The 22409-nt window shown below is 37.7% G+C and overlaps 1 pseudogene; it reads left to right on the top strand.

Annotated features, from left to right (window-relative positions):
• Nucleotides 1–5194: 5194 nt before the first annotated feature.
• On the top strand, nucleotides 5195–5758 carry LOC118857783 (annotated as a pseudogene).
• Nucleotides 5759–22409: the final 16651 nt, after the last annotated feature.

The following is a 22409-nucleotide window of genomic DNA, read 5'->3' as shown; positions in this document are numbered from 1 at the left end:
GTGAGGTATATGTTCATTGTGGGCATGCAGTGCAGCCATTGTAAAAGGTCTTGGCTTAGAGGATTCTGAGGTCACTCTATACTCTGGATCTATGATCCAATGTTTCCAATTTGGTACAAGCACACCTAGTCATCTCTCACATAACAGCTACTTAGAAATGTAGTCAATGGCTAAGGATTTTTTCTAATGAGGGGGCAATCTTTCTCAGGTGCACCTAATTAGTTTCTTACCACTGACTTCACAGATAGAAAAACGCTGATTGGCAAGCCTGAAAATTGCTAATGTGGAAGATTACAGGTATGAGGGAGCTTTAGAAAAAAAGAAGACTAGGGTACCAGTCAGAAAAAAGGGTATGTATAGTGGAGAATCAGTCTATCGCAAGCTAGACCCAGAATCAGAAGCTACCAGCAACAAAACCCAAATAAGTATAAATTGGATTAGAACATGGTGAGTATATAAAAAAGAGTAAAAAAGCAGAGAGCTGAAGCGCTTTATTATTCCTGCTATTTAATTTACACACTTATTACATACACAATAATGCACATGTTTCAGGTTAAGAGCAGCTCATATTGACATACATCCTTTGAAAGACCCTATGTTATGGGGGTGGAGCCAAGATGGTGGCTGGAAAGCAGGGACTTGCTTGAGCTCCCCACCAGGTCCCTCCAAAAACCTATAAAAAATGGCTCTTAACAAATTCTAGAACTGCAGAACCCACAAAATAGCAGAGGGAAGCAGGGATCCAGCCCAGGACAGCACAGAGGGCACAGGGTAAGTCAAATATGAAGGGATGATATCTAAAAAAATAAAATCAAATTAAGGGATAAGAGAGGAATATATAGGGGGAGGGAGAAAGGGAGGGATAGAATGGGGAAATTATCTCACATAAAAGTGGCAAGAAAAAGCGGTTCTGTAGGGAGGGAAGAGGTGGCAGGTGAGGGGGAATGAGTGAATCTTGCTCTCATCGGAATTGACCTGAGGAGGGAATACCATACACACTACACTCAATTGGGTATCTTACCCCATAGGAAAGAAGGAGGAAGAAGATAAAAAGGAGGGGACAATAGAAGAGAGGGCAGATAGGGGGAGGAGGTAATCAAAAACAAACACTTTCAAAAAGGTACAGGGTCAAGGGAGAAAATTCACTAAAAGGGGGATAGGTTAGGAAGGAGCAAAACATAGTTAATCTTTCACAACATGAGTATTGTGGAAGGGTTTTAAATAATATTACACATGTGGCCTATGTTGAATTGCTTGCCTTCTTAGGGAGGGTGGGTAGGGAGGGAAGAGGGGAGAGAATTTGGAACTCAAAGTTTTAAAAACAGATGTTCAAAAACAAACAAACAAAAAAGGTTTTTGCATGCAACTAGGAAATAAGATACACAGGCAATGGGGCATAGAAATTTATCTTGCCCTACAAGAGAAGAAGGAAAAGGGGGATGGGAGGGGAGTGGGGTGACAGAAGGGAGGGCTGACTGGGGGACGGGGCAACCAGAATATATGCCATCTTGGAGTGGGCGGGAGGGTAGAAATGGGGAGAAAATTTGCAATTCAAACTCTTGTGAAAATCAATGCTGCAAACTAAATATATTAAATAAATTAAATAAAAAAAGACACACACACACACAAAGAATATTCAGTGCTCATAACTAAGGGATGCTGATATAATAAAAATGTCAATGCTACCAAAAAAAAAGAAAGACCCTATGTTCTTTTTTTCCACAGCTATGCTCTGAGACAGGGAGCACAAGAAGTATTATTTCCATTTTACTTGTAAGGAAACCGAGGCTCAGGCTAGACTATAATCACACAACTACTAACTATAAGACAGACTCAAAACTCAAATTTTTATCTTTTAACACCCAGGCCTGTACTTTTGTCTCCTCATTGTTTGGCCTTCTGTCTATGGATTCTAATAACAAGCATCTTCTAAGGAATCTTTTAAGTATCCATATTAGGATTTCCAATTCAATTCAGCATCTATTGATTACTTGTCATGTAAACATCACTGTGGAGAACATAAGATAGAGTAACTCTTTACCCCTAGGGAACACGCCGTCCAGTCACAACACAAATTAGACAATATGAAGTGTCACAAGAAGTACAAATAATGAATTATGGAAGTCCACAGAAAGGAGAGCTCATTCTCATCAGAAAGATCAGGAAAAGTTGCATGAAGGAGGTAGCAATTGGAGTTACACCTAGAAGCGTAGGTGGGATTTCACCATCTAGAACTGGAGGGAGTCAGACCTGGGATTTGAACCATGTTTCCATATGAGAATCCTCATCTCGGGAAAAGCCAGTTTTTACTGACAGTCTATCACTTTGGCTCTCAGGAACTGGTAGGTTACCAACATAATTAAGCCAACAAGAAAGAAAAGTCAGAGTTGTTCCTTGGACCCGACATTGACTAAGTTATTTAGTGTTAATAGATGCAGTGTCTTTCTCTATGGCGAGATGGAAATTAGTTGCATTGGCCTCTCTCAGGAAAGTACTAATTTATCCTGGGAACAAGGGCAAGATGAATATTCACTTGCATTAAACAATTGCACAAGGGATTATTCCAAATTAGTAAATCTTGTATTAGATGATTATTTTATTGTCAACTTGTGATGGAGTGAAAAATATTGTCCTAAATCCTAAAAAACCCCATTAAAGTAGGAAATTGTGTTTGCTTTAAAGAAGAAAAAACCTGGTATCAGTTTAATAAGTTGGAGGAATTTAATGAAACTAGCAAATTTAGATCAGGGATGGGGAACCTGTGGACCTAGTGCAGCCATTTAATTGAATCCAAACTTCACAGAACAAATCCCCTTAATAAAAGGATTTGTTCTATAAAACTTGGACTCTATCAAAAGGCCACACCCAAGGACCTACAAGGCCACATGTGGTTTCAAGGGTAAAGGTTCCCTACCCCTGATTTAGATATTAGAAAGATAAATGTTAAGTGGTCCCCTAGGTCAAGAGAGAAAGCTAATACAGCATTAGAATGGATGAACATCCATTAGGAATTTCCTCAGGAAGAAACAAGTGGAATATGAACCCACAATATGGTCATTGTAGAAATACAACATTCTATATGTTGCCAAACAAAATCATTATTCCATTCCACTTAGTGCTTATTTGGGATGGATAACAGTACCATAGTTAGTTTAGATTGCTGCATTTCATTATAAAACATTGTCATGATGGAAATAAAATGATGTGAGTTTAGAAAAATGAAGCATTTGTGAAAAGGTTAAGAGAATTGTGCTTTCTCAGAAAAAATAATGGGAAGACAGGATTATCAGGTTTGTGATCCAGAGGTGACCAGAAGACTTGGCATATATGCTTAATGGTACTTATCAATGGATTAATTACTAATTAATACTAAGGAGAAGCACTATGAATAAAGAAAGGCATAGTTTCCAGGAATGAATTGGAGGGGTGTTGGTGGTATAACGCAAGTCAATTTTTATTTTGTCTTTGTCAAGTCTCATCTGGAGTATTCTGTTCAAAGTTTTAGAAAAGGCATTGAATAAGTTGGATGGTGTTCAGAGGAGGGCAAGTAGGATGAAGAAGCACCTTGAGTCCATATCATAGGAGAATTGTTTGAAAGAACAGAGCATTTTAGCTTAGAATAGAGAAGATGGGGGCAGCACATGATATCTGCCTTCAAGTATTTGAAAGTCTGTTATTTGAAAGAGGGATTAGTCTTGTTCAGTTTGAGCTCAGACAACAAAATAAGGAACAATGTGTGGGCTGTTACAAAGACACAAATTTAGGCTTGATGTCAGGGGAAAAACACTGCCTAACAATTTGAGCTATAAAAAAGAGAAATGGTCTGCCTCAAGAGATGTTGCATTCTTTTCCTTGGAGGTTTTCAAAGAGGCTGTATGACTAATTATTAGGTATGTTATAATGGAGATTTCTTTGATGTGTGATTTGAACTAAATGGCCTCTCGGGTCCATTCCAACCCTCAAAAGACATGTGCGTATGTGTATACATATATATGTATATATACATACATACACATACATATAATACAAACATACACACACACACACACATAAATTTCTCCTTAGTCATTAGGGAAGTAATTAATTGTGAACTTCAGCATGGGGAGTTCAGGTTAATTCTTTTGAGGAAAAATAAACACAATGAATTTCTTCTAATTGAGATGTTCCAACTGTCCAACTTCTTGGATGTTTGTTAAAAGTCCCTTGTGAGCTCATATGAATTACACAGAGTCCCACGGCATGCAAGGAATTCAACATAACATCTGAATCATGTGTGCAGGTACATAATACCTGCCAATGAGGCATCAACAGAGTCACCAAAGCAACATCAAAAAGAAGTGCAAACGTTACTGAACCATTCTCTTCTTCCAGTGAAATAGAGGATTGATGACTTAGCCGCTCGCAAACCTGGAGCAAGCTTCTTGCCTAAATTCATAGAAAGATAGAGCATTTATTAAATGCTGACAATGTGCCCAATATTAATGAACAATTCCTACCCTTAAGAAAAATTATTCTAATGGGGAAAAACAACATATTTAAGGTGAGGCAAGGAAGAGAAATTTGGAGCATGAATTGAGATGGGAATGAAATAAGTGCAGTGGTGAATGGTATTCCTGAAATGGTTAGATCAAGAGAGAAATCACTCAAGATAGTGAAGGAGTCAAGGCAGATTTTTATCAGAGTGGGAAGAATCAAGACACAACAAGGAGATAAAAATCTGGCTCAAGGAGGAGACCTGGGAATGGCTGGCACTTTACTGCAGTCTTTTACTACAAGGGGAAGACAGCTGACAAAGATAACTCTGGTGGTAGTTTCTTAAGGTAACTGAAAATACAAAAAAGGGTGTATTCAACTATTAATAGCAAGAAATAATGTAATTCTAATTGGAATATGCATTCCAAATATAAATTTATACATTACTGAGTTTAGCACAGCCCCACAAGGAGAATTTATTGTTTTTTGATTATTAATTTTTAGTACTTGTGTTGCAAAAAGAGAAAAAATCAGGCCATTAGTATTTTTTTTGTGAAAAATGCTGTCTTTTTTGGAGATGCCAGCCTGTTGGAAAGACGTAGCTTTGCATCCCAGAGCTTCTGATGATCCACCTTCCACCCTAGTTGGAGAGATGGAACCCTCATCAATAGAGGAGGCTATGGAAGAGCTGACCGAGGCGGCTGCACCAAGGCCCAAGAAAATGTCTGGAAACAAGGATAGCTTTCAGAGTTCTGGGGCTCCTAGCTTTGCTCAGATGTTGAAAAAGAACTTGCCAGTGCAGCCTTCTCCAACAACAGTAGATCTTATTCTAGGATATGTATCAGCAGAGGAGTACAGTATGTCAAATTTAGCTTCCAGAGTTACAGAAATCATAGAAACAATGCTTGTTAAAGTACGCCTGCCTTAGCCAAATACTGTCTGTCCAAAGAAGATTCCCAAGAAATTACTCATGAAGTATAAATGTGGAGAGATCAATCCAGTGTCAGCCCTCCATCAGTTTGCACAAATTTAGTGTATGAAACTTGACCTTAAGGAGATTGTAACAACAGGTAACGTTAAGGGCTAGTTTGCCTTTTGTGCTGTGGTGAATGGTATTCAGTATAAGACTGGACTGGGACAAAATAAAAAAGAGTCTCACTCCAATGCAGCCAAGCTTGCCCTTGGTGAGCTTTTGCAGTTGGAGGATCCTGAACCAAGTGATGTAGGAACCTCAGCTCACTTGGCTAGACCATTTTGGCCTGAATTCCCTAATGAGATCTCCTAGACAAAAATCCCAAAACAAGTTGTTTTTTCCTTCCTGAATTATTCCCTATGATGGCCTATATTGACCTGATTCTCCAAAATAGTGACATCATCAGCTATGAAGAACAACAATGGAGAGCTAAAAATTATAGAGAAGCAACTAGAAAGCTAGAAAAGTAGGCCCAGCTGTTTTCCCACCAAAGACTTGTTGTAACAAATGAATATACACATGTATTACTGTTTTTTCATGTGTATATAGATGTTACATGGTTAATAAACTGCAAATAAAAATGCTGTCTTTTAAAGCTTTGGAAGAGTAAGAGATTTTTCCTTAATTCCAAAACAGATTGAGTTGTTCAATTCTCTGCTTTCATCCTGAGTTTTTACAAAATATTTTGGAGGTCCTGACAGGGCAAGGAGAGAGGACCTTTTAAAGAAGAAGGAAGGAAGGAAAAGAGGGAAGAGGGAAGGAAGAAGGAATGGTAGGAAAGGAAAGGAAAAAAGAAGGAATAAAAGTAGAAGGAAGAAAGGGAGAGAGGGAGGAAGAAGGAAAAGGGAAGAGGAAGGCAAGAGGAAAACAGTGACTGGGAAAGGGAAGGAAGGAAAGAAGAAAGGGATAGAGGGAAGGAAAGATGAGGAAAAAAAATCCCCTACCACTTCCTGTTTGCCTCAGTAGATGCAGAATGTAAATAAAACAATTTACATTCAGTCAATCAAGTATGTGGTAAAAGCCAGGCATTGTGCTAAACACTGGGCATACAAAGAAAAAGCAAAATAGTCTGTACCCTTAAGGAGGTCACATTAACGCAACATTTTCTTTACACTATTTTAGCATGAAGATATCTACAATTATTCTGATGTTATTGATGAAGAAAATTGAGGACCTGAGACATTAAGTGTATGATATCTGAAGCAAGAATTAAACCTAGTTTCTCATGGTGCCAAGTCTAGCACTATTCACTAAATCTTATTTACAAAAATAAAAGTGTCATAGAATTTTGTTTCTGTGGGTTATATTCTCAGTGTTTTTTTTTAATCCTGTTCTCTTTCAAGTCTCCCTTTATATAGTGAAAGAAACCAAGAGCTATTTGTCAGCAAAAATTAGTAATAATTTGTATAATTAGTTAATGATTACCCAGCACTTTCTGTACAACAACACTTGGAAGACAAGAAGCACAAGTATTACTTACATTTTACAGATCATGAAACTGGTCATAGCTATAGATTTAGAAGTGGAATAAACCATGTCATATAACCTTCCCATTCTATGTGTAGTCCACAATTGGCACATAACGGAGTACTCCCCAGGTTCTTTCTCTCCCTGAGGTGGGCTGGTTCACATCCCACTTGCATCCATCTCAGTAGATCAAGATAGTGTCCCTATATGGCTATTACTATACTTTCTCAAGGTGCTATGGGTAACCTTCATATGATTGTATGTGCGTGTTGGGGGAATGGTAAGAATAAATTCCTAGAATCTGTCACTGTATAGTACCAACAGCGAGCAAGACATGCCACAGAGTATAAGTTTTAAATGGAGAATTTTATTAGCCGGCGTCCATTCCGGGGCAATAAACAGCCCAAATTAGAATGGCCAGGAGTAGTGGTGAAGGAGTCATATTTATACAGAAAAATCAAGGTGCAGTGGTTAATTATCTCTTGAAATTTACATATGTTATTTTTAGCAGACTCAGCAAGCCTGTGTTATTTCACTTTTTATGACCATGATACAAGAAGAGGAACTTCCTTAATGGAATAGATTGTAAATACAACAAATCAGATAGCTGACAAAGTGTCAACTGAAATTACAACCCAGGATCTCTGTGTCCAATTTGCCATTAACATCCCACAACATGGTATATGCTCATAAAATATCAAGATAAGGAAAAGTCACATAATTCAAGAGAATGTCTGGGGCTTAGGCTTTCATTCTTAATGGCCATAGACAGACCAAGGGATGCTCCATCTGGGTTTGTTGACACAAGATAGAGACATCTCTGAACCCACTCAGGGAACAAAGAGACTGTTAGGATCAGGCTTTTCCTCTGTTAGTTAGTCAACATTCCTTAGAGCAGTCACCGGGCCCAGGGACATAAGAACTAAATCCATTTTTCTTATGCAAACTGGGGTTTTAATTAGGGGCTGGGGGCAGGGCCTTCCTAGCAATAGCTGGCTGCTCAGGTACCACAATTGTAGCTCCAAAGCCCCAACTAGAGTGCTTCCAATTTATATCAAACAATTATTCACAGTGATGCCATTTCTAAATGATAAGGTGAAACAGGAATAATCACAGCACTTATTCAGTAAAAGGCAAAAGCAGGAATAATCAAAATATATCTGTCATACTCTCTTGTCAATTCATATAGAACCTGTAGGGGAGAGTGAGCAGACCCTTGCAGATGCCTATCAGTGAAACCCATGTTCCTGGGCAACTCATGACTCCAGAGGTCAGGTTGTGATATTCTGGAAATTTTGTTCATATCCTTTAACCATTTATCAATTGAGGAATGACTCATATTCTTATAATTTTGACAAAGTTCTTTATATATTTTAGGTATGAGACCTTTATCTGAAAAGCTGTCTATAAAATTCTCTCCTCCCCCACCCCCATTTTCTGCTTTCTTTCTGATCTCAGCTACATTTATTTTATTAGTATAAAACCTTTTCAATTTAATGTAATTAAAATTATCCATTTTACAACTAACTTTGATCCTATCTCTTGTTTATTCATAAATTCTTCACCTTTTTATAAGTCTTATAAGTAACATGTTCCATGTTCTAATTTTCTTGTAAAAATCTCTCTTTATTTCTAGGTCATGTATCCATTTTGACATTCTCTTGGTACATGTTGTAAGATATTACTGTATGTGAATTTTGAGAAAACAATCTTATCATACATCACCTTCTGAGTAAAACTACTTCTCTGCTCTCTGATCCCTTTCAGCCCTTCACTGTTTTCATGTTGGCTAGAGATACTTCTCTGCTACTCATGGGCTGTTTAAGTACTGATAAGCTCTTTTAGCACACAGCTACCCATGGCAAGGTGTTGAAAAAGTGTATGCTCATTAAAGTACAAACAATTCCAATTCTAAAGAAGTGCCCTTTCTCAGACCTACTATGGCACTCTGAGGAGTATAGATTGTGACAAAGCAATGTACCCTTTCCCTAGATAGCACTTCAAATGATAGAGCATTCTATTTTGTCCATTCAGCTTTCATCTCACAACAAAGACTGTTTTCCTCCTTTGCTTCTGTCTTTCAAACAAGAAGAAAGTAAAGGGCTACACAGCAAACCTTGAGAGTTTTCCCCCCTCTCAGTCACTGGACTACAATCTTACCTTTCTTTAGCCAATCACTTTTCAGAAAATCAATGCTCTCTTCCAGTCAATATGACCGTATGGCTGGGGGCCAGGGCCAGGGCCACAGGTGGGTGGGAGGGAAGGCAGGAGGGAAAGCTGCAGATTCTGCTTATCAGTTTTTTTCCCCCTGCTTGCATTCTTTGGGAAAATAAATTTCTTATTTGTAGTAGCGCTTTTCTCCAACACTCTTTATAAAGATGCATTCCTTCCTCTGTATCATGGTTTAGATACAGTGTTTGTCTAACCAAAGAGGTTCACTCTTTTTCCTACTTAGAACACATCTCTAAATGTGGTTAGTTGGCCTCATTGATGATTCCCAAGAGGAGCAATGCAGTGGGAAAATATTACACAAATTTGGAAAATAGGCATAACATTTATAAATGAATAGATACAGACAAAATGAATATAGCCCAAGAAGTAAACATTGTGAATATAGGTATTTTTGATGTAGGCATGGATGTAGGCATGGTGAGTATCAATATAATATAAACTTGATGAGAATCAGCCTAGATCGAATAACAGTGTTAAAACACAAAACATCCTTTTAGTGGGGCCCCTTTCCATTCCTCAGTGGCAGTGGATGTTAAAAATTACTGGGTTTTTTAGGTCATCTATAAACATTGATTTAATTGTTGCTCCTCTAAATATAAATACCAACGACCATATAGGCAGAGCTCCTTGAGAGCAAGAACTATTGTTTGCCTTTCTTTGTATCCTCAGTACTTAGTGCAACACCTGATACAGAATAGAAGCTTAATAAATATTTATCGCTTGCTGTCCAATAAAAACAATGAGGTGATATATGTCTAGAGAGAATGAATCATATCAATGATGATAGTCTATAAATAAAGCCAAAAGACATAAAAAGTTGCAGTTAAAAAAAGAGATACATATTTTCCTTTGAGAAGCAAATAAAGGAGGTTGTAATATTGGTGTAATCACGATCCCAAAGGCAAGAAGAAACATGAAATAATGGGATATTTTTTTAATTTCATTGTTCATTGTTTATGGTGAGCATAAACAAATAAAAAGGTCCTGTGAAGATGCTGGATATTTTGAGTCAATATCTAAATAAAGAAGTTGAAAATTTATACAAATGACTTGACAAAATCCTCCAAACTAAGTCAAAATATATCTTAAAGCTCCATAACTTTAACAGTAACACTTGCACAGAGGAAAGCAGTGAAAAATATATCAGAAAATATTGCAAGTGTTTTATTTGACCTCACAGAAAATACCAGGGTTTGGGGATTTCTAGAAATTTGATGCTTAGGAAAATGGTACAATCATGAGTTTTATTATTATGTGATTTAATAAGCAGCAGGCAAAAGAAAAGCAGACACATGCAGACTATGAAAGCAGACAGGTTTGTCCCCACATGCAAGGAACTTGCCCCAGCCTGAGTATAAGAAAGATGTGTTGGAAGGGGAACATGCTCAAAGTTGGGGTTCCAGTGGCAAGGTTATATAACCTAAGAATGGGCTTGGTTGAGAGCAGGTAAATGGTGGCAAAAGTGGGAGGGGGTATTCCTAATCAGACTCAGATGTTGTGGAAAGGTTCTTGGTATCACATATTGATACCAGGCTTGAGTGAATCTCAGGTTAGATGAGTCCCTCTATTGGGACCATATACTAGTGGGAAGATATAATTTTAAATATCTCAGGTAGCATAAGGTGATTGACTGAAGGTTCCAGCAGCAGGTCTAGGGTTATTACATGCCTAACAGAGCATTAACAGTGCAAATCCAAATTGTCTGTTTTGTGTATATCCTTCTATGGGCATTAGGACCACTTAGCCTATATGACTCCATATTGGAATCCCATCATTAACAAATATCATACCACACAATAATATGAAACAAACAATAGTTATAGAATCAAACAATAATTATAACATTCACAATGTAAAATTCACAATTATCAGAATTAATGATTTAGAATTAAAAAACAAAAAGCTTAGAGATTAATCAAATTTCATGGCTGTAATCGTGAATAATTCAATTACAATGAGAATCAGTAAGATCTAAACATTACAAGCATCAAGTGGCACCTCCTCCTAAAATGAAAGTTGATCATATCTTAATAGACAAGAAATGACAGGTTATGGAGGCTGGGAACCGTTTGTATTCGGCTGTATGTGTATAGTTAGACCCTCTACTAATTAGAGCAAAGGTTAAAGTTAATGCCAAATTAGAAGAAAAGAGAAGTATAAGAAAATTCTACATTCAATAGTAACATCTTTAATGTGACATTTAAATAAGTTATTAACTCCCCAAAAATTGAAATATAAAAAAATAGATGTCATATCTATCAGCATATATTAGAGAAGTTTAAAGTAAAAAAGAGTTGCCATAATGAAGAGGCCAAAATAGCTTAGAAACTATTTCTGTAAATGCTTGATCTGCTTGTCTAAAAGAGAGGTTGTTGTTGTTTGTCCTGTGTTCTTGAAGAGGACCATGACTTCAGGGAGGTGATGTTATGACATGCAAGCTAAATGGTTTTAAGTGAGGGAGGGTTGTGCAAAGTCACCAGCCTCACTTTCTCCTCTGGAGCTATTTGCATCCAGTGCTGAGATATAGTCAGAATGATTGGAGATGACCCTGGATGCAGTGAAAGACTTTGGTCTCTTTTATCTAAAGTCTTTGACAGGTCTCACTTTCACTGAGGCAGTACCCATTCAGTGAGAAAGGCTAGGTAAGAAATGAAGCAAAGAATGGCCTCTTTCCTTAGTATAAACAAATCAATCTGTGAGGCCAAGACCCTCAGGGTTTCTGGTCAAAACAGAAACAATTTCTATTTATATCCACTCTTAGCCAATCAGGGTCTAAACAATGACCAAGTGGGGCTTGTCTTGAGAACTCTTTTTAGCCAATCAATGTGAGCCAGAGTGATTTGGGTTTAAGGAGTGGCCCTTAAGAAAAAAAAAAGTTTCAGTGATCAGAATTTACATTTCTTTGGGCAGAACACCTTCAGGTAAGGGTATGATACCCTATGCAGACAGAGAAACAAAAAAAAATTCAAAGAAAACAAAAGAATTGTGTTGCTCAACTGGCCAGTTCCAGTTCTGTCCCCTGTGGGCAGCTCTTCTTTCTACTCATAGAGGTTGTTTGTCCTACCTTCTTGAAGAGGACCATGACATCAGGGAGGTGATGCCATGACCTGCAAATGAATTGGATTTAAGTGAGGGAGAGCTGTGCGGTCCCCAGCCTCACTTTCTCCTCTGGGACCATCTGGGTCCAGCCATCCTAAAGGAGAGACATGACAGCCAAAAGCAGGATTACTTTAGAGGACAAGCTCATTCACAAAACATTTGGAAAGACTATGGGATATTACCAATAGCATAATCTCATAAACATTGAAAAGCAGTGGAGGGGAAAATGAGCCTGTAAAGGGAATGATGTGATAGTGATATAAGCCATATTAATGGGCATTTATAGATGAAAACAAATAGAATAAAATGGAGAAAATTTGCAAGCATGCTTCTACTAATCCATCCTCATCATCAACGACTGTGATAACATGTTTGGACCCTATTACTTCAGTGTTTCATGTGCTAGGAGAGGATGTGAAAACAGTACTTGAGGAAATTAATTCAAAAACAATGCTTGAATTTGACTAAATATATAGAAGAAATTTTTTTGGAGATAAGATTTTATCATAAGATCACTGATGGTTTTATTATCTAACAAAAGCAAAGCTTTTATTGATTCATATTTTCTTGCATCTATAAAACCTTTACGATAATGATTTGTCTATATATAGAGGTTAGCAGATCTTCTACTAGACCATATCTTCTTGGCACATATTTGACTGAGAAGAAGTGGGAATACAAGGACCCACTGTATTTATTATTTATTGATTGCAAAATAATTAAAAGTATTTGATGTAATGGAAGAATATACAATGTTGAAGTCTCTACTCCATCAAGATCTCTCCCATGCATATGGCTTAATCTTCAGAATCCTTTGATATATACAACCATAGGTAGAATTTTGTTTAATGATCCGTTGCTTATCACTATCAAACAAGGCATAAAACTGGGAGAAATACACTGGCCAAAATGAAAGGCTTTCAAAACAAGTGGGTGCTCAGTGGAAGATTTTGGAGAGGACATAGACAAAGAATGAACCAGAGGAGATGTAATTAAGTTGCATTCTTAAGTGGCTAGAAGAAATTATAGATCCATTGAAATATCTAGTGAGGCCAAAACTTTCAAAGAAAATAATTAGAAAATGAACTTATTGTGTAGAGCTGCTTTCTTGGAAGACAAATACATTTCAGTATTCTCTCTTATCTAGAAGTACCTCAGTTACCCCAAAAGCTAAAGTATTTGTTCATGTAGACATACGAAATAATTTGGTCTATCAATAAATTAATTTGCATGCTCCTGTTCATTTGGACACCTACAAAGTGCCTTTCCTATGTGCTTACTTAGAGACCTACTAGCCTTAAGAAACACATGTTGGTTGACCACATTTATTAATCAAAGAAAGAGAAAGAGATAGGGACACAGAAGCAGATACAGAAACACAGACAGAGGGACATAGAAAACAGAGACAGAAAGACACAGACAGAGACAGAAAGAGACAGAGGTACACACACAGAGCTACAGAAAGATGAATAAGAGGATTTGAGTTCAAATGAGTTATCTAATGTCTATAAAATAAACACAAGAAACTAACCTACCTTTTTCTCAAGCTATTTATGATCTCAACTTTTAAAATCTTTTCCTGAAATTTCATTCAAACTCCTCCTGTGATTGAAGTAATTCAAATTTACCAGTAAAATTACACACACATGTATGTGAATGAGTATGTGTGTGTGTGTGTGTGTGTGTTTGTGTGTGTGTGTGTGTATGCGCACGCGCGCACGTGCATGTACAGGTCTGTGGTTACACTGGTGTAGGGAACTTCTGGCAAGGAAATTCTTTCTACTAAGACAGATTGACAACTGCTCTGAAATTTATAATCTTTGAAAATTACATGGGGCACTGGGAAATTAAATGACTCAGTGAAGGGTCATCCAACCAGTACATTTCATAGGCAACACTTGAATTCAGGTCTTTCTGACTCCAAGGTTGGCTTTCAATCCATTATCTGTTTTTTGCTTTATTTACAGAAAGACAAAAACAAATAAAATTTATTCTCCTTTAAAAAGCATCATAGAAAATGGTCTTAACTTCTACATATATTCCCTTTTCTTGCCCATAGACTGCCATATTCTTCTGACTCTAGCAAATTTTAATTACTTGATATCCTTTTCCCACTTTGATTGAACCCAGATGGTCATAGTTAGAAGGATTCCAATGAATCCTTAGGAGAAGTCTATAACACCCTAGCAGCAGCTAGATTTTTCAAATCTTGACTGGGCTACCACACAACAGCTGAGAGATTCACAAGCTCAAGAATACCCCTATGAAGCTTGTAAGAGATTATCTGCACCCCACATCTGAGGGCAATCAAGACCTCAAACCCAGCAACAGATGTGTCTTTTGGTCTTATCTCCTAAGGCTGTAACTCCTTGTGGACAGTGGAAATGTCTTATTCAAACTTTGTTCAGCAAGCACATAGCACAGTGCTCTGTGCTGATCAGGAACCTAAAAATGTTTGCTACATACAGGGATGTGCTGGCAAATGTTTAACAGTCAGCTCTCCAAAAATTTGCAGCACATTTTAAAGATCAATCTGCACTAACATCTATCACTTTTTAAAACTCTAGACAATTAATGAAACAATAAATCAAGTCTTGATTTGTAGCATCAGATTTCCGAAGTGTGATGCTCACACTTAAACAACCTACTCTCAAAAGCTGGCTCCAAGGCATTGTCTTGGACCCTCTCTTTTCTGTCTAAAATCTTACTCTTGGTGATTTCATTAGCTTCTATGCATTAAGGAGATAACAAGGTATTATGGGAAGAATAGCAGGAATCAAATTAGCAGTTGCATCCCACGGAGAATGCTTGGGAATTAACTTATTAGCGTCATCCCAAGCAGTGTGCACTAGAGTTTCCCTATAGATGTCTGGGGACTCCAGGGAACGTGGGACACAGTTATGAATGGCTTACTCTTTGAGATGATGAAGCATCATCCTCCCCCTCTCCACCATAGTCTCTAGAGAAATAACTTTGTGGATCTTTAAAAATTCATGCCCTACCCTCTCCTGCTCTCTTTTTTTCCTATCTACAGATGGTATCAGGACAATTGAACCCTCTACTGCAAGGGGTAGAGGGAGGGGCCACACTTCTTCCTTCTCCCAAAGCATGGCAGTTAAAGGACCCGTCTGCTTGGTTAACCCCAGCCCTGCAGTTCAGAGCCCCGATTACTTTATCTGCTTTGCATTTCTGTGCCCGATCATAGGTGGTTGAGCAGAGATCCTGAGATGAGCATTTCTGACTTTGGAGGATGGTTTTTGACTTTGCTTAAAGTTATGGGGTGCCAATGGGGTTCAGAGTTCACTCTGTACATGAACTAATGGAGAGAGTGCAACACTCTAGCCCCTTGGGTCTGGCAGCTGATTATAATTGGTAGATATGTTTATGCATGCCTCTTCACTAGCTCATGAAAGAAGATTTGTTAGCTTGACTTAAAATAATTTAAGATTTAGTGACAGTTCTTTGCTTATAGCAGATATGCAAGAAATGTCTGTCCATTGGTGTCATCAAAGATGAACATTGTTGAAACTAATCTGATAGAGATTTAAAAAGTAATGCTTAATTCTTGAAGGAGACAGTTCCATTTGGGGGGCTCGACTGATAAGTATACAATCTTCCCAAATTCAAATAACTTTAGGTCTGTATTTCAAAATATATCTACAAAAATATTGAGATAGGAACATCGGACACACTATTTATGAATTGTCACTTATTTGCATTTTCATGATTTTATCCATCCCTATCATAACAAATATTATTTGGAATATGTGTGTATATAATCATATATGTTACATATTATGTCTATATTTAATATATATTCAGACAAGTATATGCTAAGATTTTTTTTCTCTTAGACCAAGTACCAAGACAAGACCAAGTTCTGCTTGCTCACTTCAATAGCATGAAATACACCATCATTTGGTGGTGATAGTGTTGGTAGTGGTTGTAGGATGCTATTCTGTAGGGAGTACAGAGAAACCCCAGGACACTTCTGGAGAGGCCACTTCCTCATGGAAGTTGAAGAGCAGCAGAACAAGACCTGGGAGACAGTCAATTCAGGCTATCGTCTCTTAATTTCCTGTTTTAATTGATTAGTTTTGTTAAATAGGGGTTAGGCTCTGTTTTCTCTGTGACACAGAAAGGCTTTAAGTGAATTCAGGGCCTGACCACTAGATTTGCCCATTGGGACAAGGTTCTACTTGTTCTGCCTTTGTTATTTCTCTCAATAAAATCTTCCATTTACTTTGTTATTTTCTGGCCTTATACTAGACTACAGTTTGAAAGGTGAAACTTCTATATCATATTTACTCTCTAATATTCTAACTGGTTATTATTTGTTCATTCCACAAGCATTTACTAAGCATTTCTATGTGCCAGGCACTGTGTGAGGCAGATAGAAAGACAAAAATGAAGCAGGCCCTGCCCTTAAGGAGGCTGTCATAGGTGGTTTTAATCACCTGTGAATATTTGGCCTGAGATTGTTACATAAGGTTTGAGAGAAATCATATCTTCCTCATCCCCTTCCCACTGGGATCTTCTTTTAATCCAGTGTTTTAAGCTCACAATAATCTGCTTTGACACACAGTTCTAGAAGTTCTGTCCAGACAAAGAGACCTTCATTCTCTGTTTTCTTAGTGCTTTGCCAGATGCCCTTAGTTTGTTGCTGTCAAATTTCTACTCTAACCTGTGGCTACTTTGAACCACCCATTCTTTCTACCTCATTTCATCTTGACATCATGAGACTTCAGAATATTGATCTGAGGGAGTGCTCAGTGATACTTAACAATCAGAAAATCTCTGTAAGTTTTTTGTTTTTTTTTTTGCTTTTTGGCAGGGCAATTGGGGTTAAGTGACTTACCCAAGGTCACACAGCTAGTACATGTGTCAAGTGTCTGAGGCTAGATTTGAACTCATGTCCTCCTGACTCCAGGGCTGGTGCTCTACTCACTGCGCCACCTAGCTGCCCCATCTCTGTAAGTTTTAAAGTGGGGATATACTGTGTGTGTCAGTTCTGTTATCATTACTCTCCTCCTAGATATTAGAGTAACATTTCTTTAGCAAATTCAAATTTTATAAATAATAATTGATATTTCCTAAGCAATTTCAAGTTTTCAATGTGCTTCACCTAGGTAATATAAGAGGACCACTACAGGGCATTGTATGCATTCTCCCTCCCAAAGACACCCCTGTGCTCTGGACTGAGCCACATGGTCAAGAGTAAGTTGGAATCCCTCTCCTTAGAGGTCAGGCCAGTTTCTTCTTTCTCACTCATTTCTTTGTTAGGTTTCTCACCCTGGACAGGAGAGAGAAGATGAGGAAGAAGAAATTACTTAAGGCTTAAAGTCTAGGTCTCTACAAAGCTGGGGGCAAAAAGGTACTCAAGGTCCAATATGAATCAGGTATGAGAGAGATAATACTAAGTACAAAAGACTCATAAACGTGCATTTGATAAAAACAAGCAAAACAGAATTCATTAACAACTTATAACTGCTCTTACACTCCTTCTAGAGGTTTGTACTTAAACTTTATCACGCCATAAAACATATTGCACGCTTGTTTACTAAGAATTTTACATTTCTCTTTGTCTCTGCATTGTCTAAATAACTCTCAGTCCATCTCTTTGGGTAAATTGGAATATGTTTGAGCTGATTCTTTTGCTGATGATCATCTTTTCCAAGAATGCTACATCAGTATCAAGGGCCTCTTCCTTTTGCCAAAGACTCAATGGTAAACAGGATCTCTGGGCCTCTCAAACCTATAAAATCACTTCTAAGCCCAGGCAGGTCCATCTTCCTATCAAAAAATAGTCACCAAAATCAGAAAATAATAAACATGTAAAAGGCAAGCAATATCCAGGAGTAGGTATGCCTAAGCAGGACATATTCTTTGGATGTCATTTACCCGTGATGGCATGGGAATCTTTCTGGGTGGAGTTTGGGAAGTGGCTAGATAAGGTCCTCTTCTGATTCATTGGCTTTCCCATATTTCCACTTTCATAGAATCAGCCTTCTGTTTGGGAGGTATGACATCCATAGCTTCTTCTTCAGAGTCCTTGTCATCTTCTTCATCTTCATCACTGTCATCTTTCTCCTCATCATCTTCCTCCTTATCCTCTTCCTCCTCATCCTCAGAGTTATGTTTTGCTGGAACTGCTTCCACTATTGTGGTTTTGGGAGGCTCAAATTTGTCATCCCCTTCATCTTCAATGTCCTCTTTTTCAGATTCACTGTCTCTTTTCTTGGTCTCTTCCCCATTTTTGGCCCCTTTGGTCAGGGGGCTTCTGCTTTAGCTATGGTGGCTGCTGTTTAGCTGAAGTGTCTCCCTTCCTGTCTGATGTGATGGTAGCTTTAGTTGGGGTAGCCACTTTTTTTGGCAGGGGACGTAGCTGCCATCTTACCAAGAATCATGACTGCGTGGCATGTGTGGTGGCAACAAGGCTTTTTTTTGACTGATGGTACTTTCTTTGCTGGTGTAGCCATAGCCTTTTTGCTCTTCCCCACTGCTTTCATCTTCATCTTCTGACATGTTCTCATCTTTACTGTCCTCTCTCCTTTGGGGAAGGAATAATTTTATTTGACTCACCTGGATGTTTATTAGCCTTCCTGAACTTCACCTTGATGGCAACATGTGAATTGGGGGTCAGGGAGTACAGAGATACAGGCAATATGAAGGTGGAAGAGTGAGGAGTCTCTTCAGGATCAGCCCTTTTACTGGAGGAGGCTGAGATGAAAGACTGCCCCTGAGATTTCTAACATTTGTATCCATGACTTGGGTAAAAATACAAGTAACATTCTCATTAAATTCTCAGATGACAAAGAGTGGATATCTAACAAAGTGAATGACAGAGACAGGGTAAAAAAAAGAAAATGACAAGCTACATTATTGGGGGGGGAGTTACAAAATAAACATCTATAAGGTTAAATATAAATATCTACACTTATGTTAAAAACTTAACTTCCCAAGTACTCAATTTAGTAGGTATGGTATGACAGCAGTTTATCTGAAAAAGATTTGGGGTTTTAAATAAACTGCAATATGAGTTAGCAGTATGATGTGGCAGCCAAAGAACATAAAATCTTGGATTGCAATAAAGGAGTCATAACTTTCAGGAGTAAGAAGATGACAATCCCTTTGTCCTCTGAACTAGTCAGACCTTATCTAGTGAGATGAATGAAAATCCCAAGAGACAGAGTTCCTGGGTAATTAATAATCAATTTATTAATTAGGCTAGCTGACAATAAATTGATAGTGGTTTCTCTTGGTAACCAAAGACAAAACCACGGTGATCACTGAATGCTTAAATACCTTTAGAAAAGGAAGTGCCCCTGACATGAGAAAATCGGCCTTGATTGATGAACAATTAATGAGGAGATGGACATAATAATGAGGAGGTGAGCCGAGAGTGTGACTTCATCATGCAATTCAGCTGCCTCCAGCAATCTGGACAAAGGAATCCATCTCTACCCAGACTACTTTGGTTGGTTTTCTCCTTTATAAGCTGGGTTACCCTAGACAACAACAAGGGGAACTACAAAGGCACAGACTTACTTCCTCAGGCAAAGAATCCACCAAGAGTTGATTCTGTTCCTAAGGTCTTCTAGTTAGGTGGGGTCCCAACCAAGACTGCAGAGCATATTCTCAGAGGATTTAGGCAATCTCATCTATCAGAAATGTTCTTTTGGAGATTGCCTGACTAATGTATAAAGACTTGTCCCTGAGTGAGGAAACAGAAAGGAAAAACTTCAATTCTAATTTAATAATAGGTTATTAATATAATTGGAAAAACAATCAGTCTACCACTAAGAGTACTATGTTCTGTACTGAGCACTAAAGTTTATGAAGGACAAAGATAAGTTTGAGAGTGCTCAAGACAAGGCAGCCAGGATTGTAAAGGGGCATGAGACCGTGTCACATACAGATCATTTGAAGGAAATGGGAATGTTTAGTCTATAGAGGAGAATACTGGGGACTGAGAACTGAGATGATGGCTTTCTTTAAGCATTTGAAAATCTGTCATGTAAAAGAAGGATTAGGCTTGTTATCTTTGTTCACAGAGAGCAGAACCAGGAAAAATGAGTAGAACTTACAAAGAGGTCAATAGAGGCTTGATTTAGGAAAACAAAAATAAAAATTCCTAATAAATAGATATGTTCCAAAGTATAGTGGGCTGCCTTGAGAGGTAGTGGGTCTCCCCTGATTGGAGGGAGGAGATCTTCAAGAGTGCTTCTTAAATATATTAGACATTTGTTCAGGTATAGTTTGGATGAGATGGCCACTGAGGATGCTTAAAACTCAAAAAGAAAATTGTAAAAGAAAGTTCACCTAAAATTCTTTGTTTGACTCAGACATACTTCTGACAGCCCAGTTCTTGGGTTATTCATAATCAACTGAAACTCTTTTCCCAACAAAGAGTCAACTTTACTTCTAAAAATTAAAGTCAAAAGGGCCATTAATTCAAATGTGAGAATGTCATGTGAGCAAATAGCATTTGTTGTGGTTTATGTCTTCTCTGTTATCTTTAACATGTTTGTAAACTCATCCCTCCAGTATTTACTGGGAAAAATTAAAGAAGTCAGTGTGAAGCCATGGAGAGGAATATCTAGTTCACATCCTAATTTTTACCATCTATGCCTTTGGTAAATCACTTAACCTCCATCATCCTTAGTTTCCTCATCTGTAAAGTGAGGGGTATATTGACTTACATGGCCTCCAAGTCCTTTTCAGATTCTCATTTATGATCCCATTATTAAAATTTATGTAGCTACATCCATCATTTCCAGTCTGGCTTGCCTTCCTGGCACTTATTAATCAGTCTGTTGGGGGTCAGGGGAGCCTGTTGGCAGGGGCATTAGCTAGTCTGCAGCATGTACTTTTGAACACCTTGTCTTAATTGCTATTTAGCACATTGTCACATGAGCTTTCATCTCATCCCCCTGATCACTAATTTTATTTCCCTATGATAGGGCAGTCAGGGAGGATCAGAGATACAATGGCCCATTCACTTTTGGAGACATTTACCTATCAGAGTTGTCTTTCTTTCATTATGAAAAATTATCTTTAAAAGCTGTTGATTTGAATGTTCCGGCCAATCCTCAGTGATCAGCCCATCAACTTATATCTACCTTGGTGATTTTTAATAAACTCTTAAAAAATTCTCTCTCCTGAGTTTTTTTTCTCTTTAATCAGTGCAAAAGACCAGAACATAAAAATTTCCTTTTAATACTATGAAATTAACAAGGATATAGGTTGGTCTTATCATTGTAGTCATTAAATCTGCAATTGACTGAGTTGTTTAACTGGTAACTGTGACTGACAGATTTAGATAAAGCTTAAAATTGATTGCTATTCAAGTGCTTTCTGTAGCTAGGATTTAATTCACAGCACCTATAGTGTCTAACTCCAACCCTTTAAACTGAATCATATTAGGTGCTTTTATTAATTAAAAAAACCAGCAATTTGTGCTAGTTTTAAAATAGTCTCAAATTGTATATCAATTTCAGGATAATGATATTTATATTTATTCAGTATCACTACCAGCTAATCTCAAGGATTATATGTCATTATTTGAGATGCCTCAAAGCAAAAAGAAGGGATTTTATTAACCTAGGGCTTCATCTAACAGCTATCACATTCCAAGAAGCATTTTTTTTCTTTTTTACTAGCTTTCATGTGTGTAACAAAACTTTCAAACATAATAGACACTCCAATACCTGTTGAGATTAATTCTCTAATATGATCTTTCCAAAGTTCTGTGAATAAAGGTGAAGCCAGAACAAAATGAATACAAGTCCTCCAAAACATCTATATCTCATGCACTTGAGGGACAGATGTTCTTTGGCAGGATATCTCAGTAAGCATTTACTACCTCCCGTGAGTCCTGTTCTCTAACAGTTATCATTAATCAACCAGTGTTTGGAAAGCCCTCTGAAAAGGAAATGTGCTCTATAAATGTAGTATATGGTTTTATGTGTGAATCAGAAGGTATTTCACAGCAACCACAACCAAATTTGCTTCCTATTGAATATTGATAATTCAATAAATAGAGAGAAGCATTAATTTCAATTCCTAAAACATGTCAGACAAATCAAAATCTGCTTCATTCAAAGAGATCAAATTTCAAGTTACTGTTGACAATAAGATACCTGCAAATAAATGTCTGAAATAG

This window comes from Trichosurus vulpecula, chromosome 7 (genome assembly GCF_011100635.1).
Source record: "Trichosurus vulpecula isolate mTriVul1 chromosome 7, mTriVul1.pri, whole genome shotgun sequence".
In the NCBI taxonomy this organism is placed as follows: Eukaryota; Metazoa; Chordata; class Mammalia; order Diprotodontia; family Phalangeridae; genus Trichosurus; species Trichosurus vulpecula.
The sequence above is the reverse complement of the archived record's forward strand: the minus strand, read 5'-3'. Positions and strand labels throughout refer to the sequence as shown.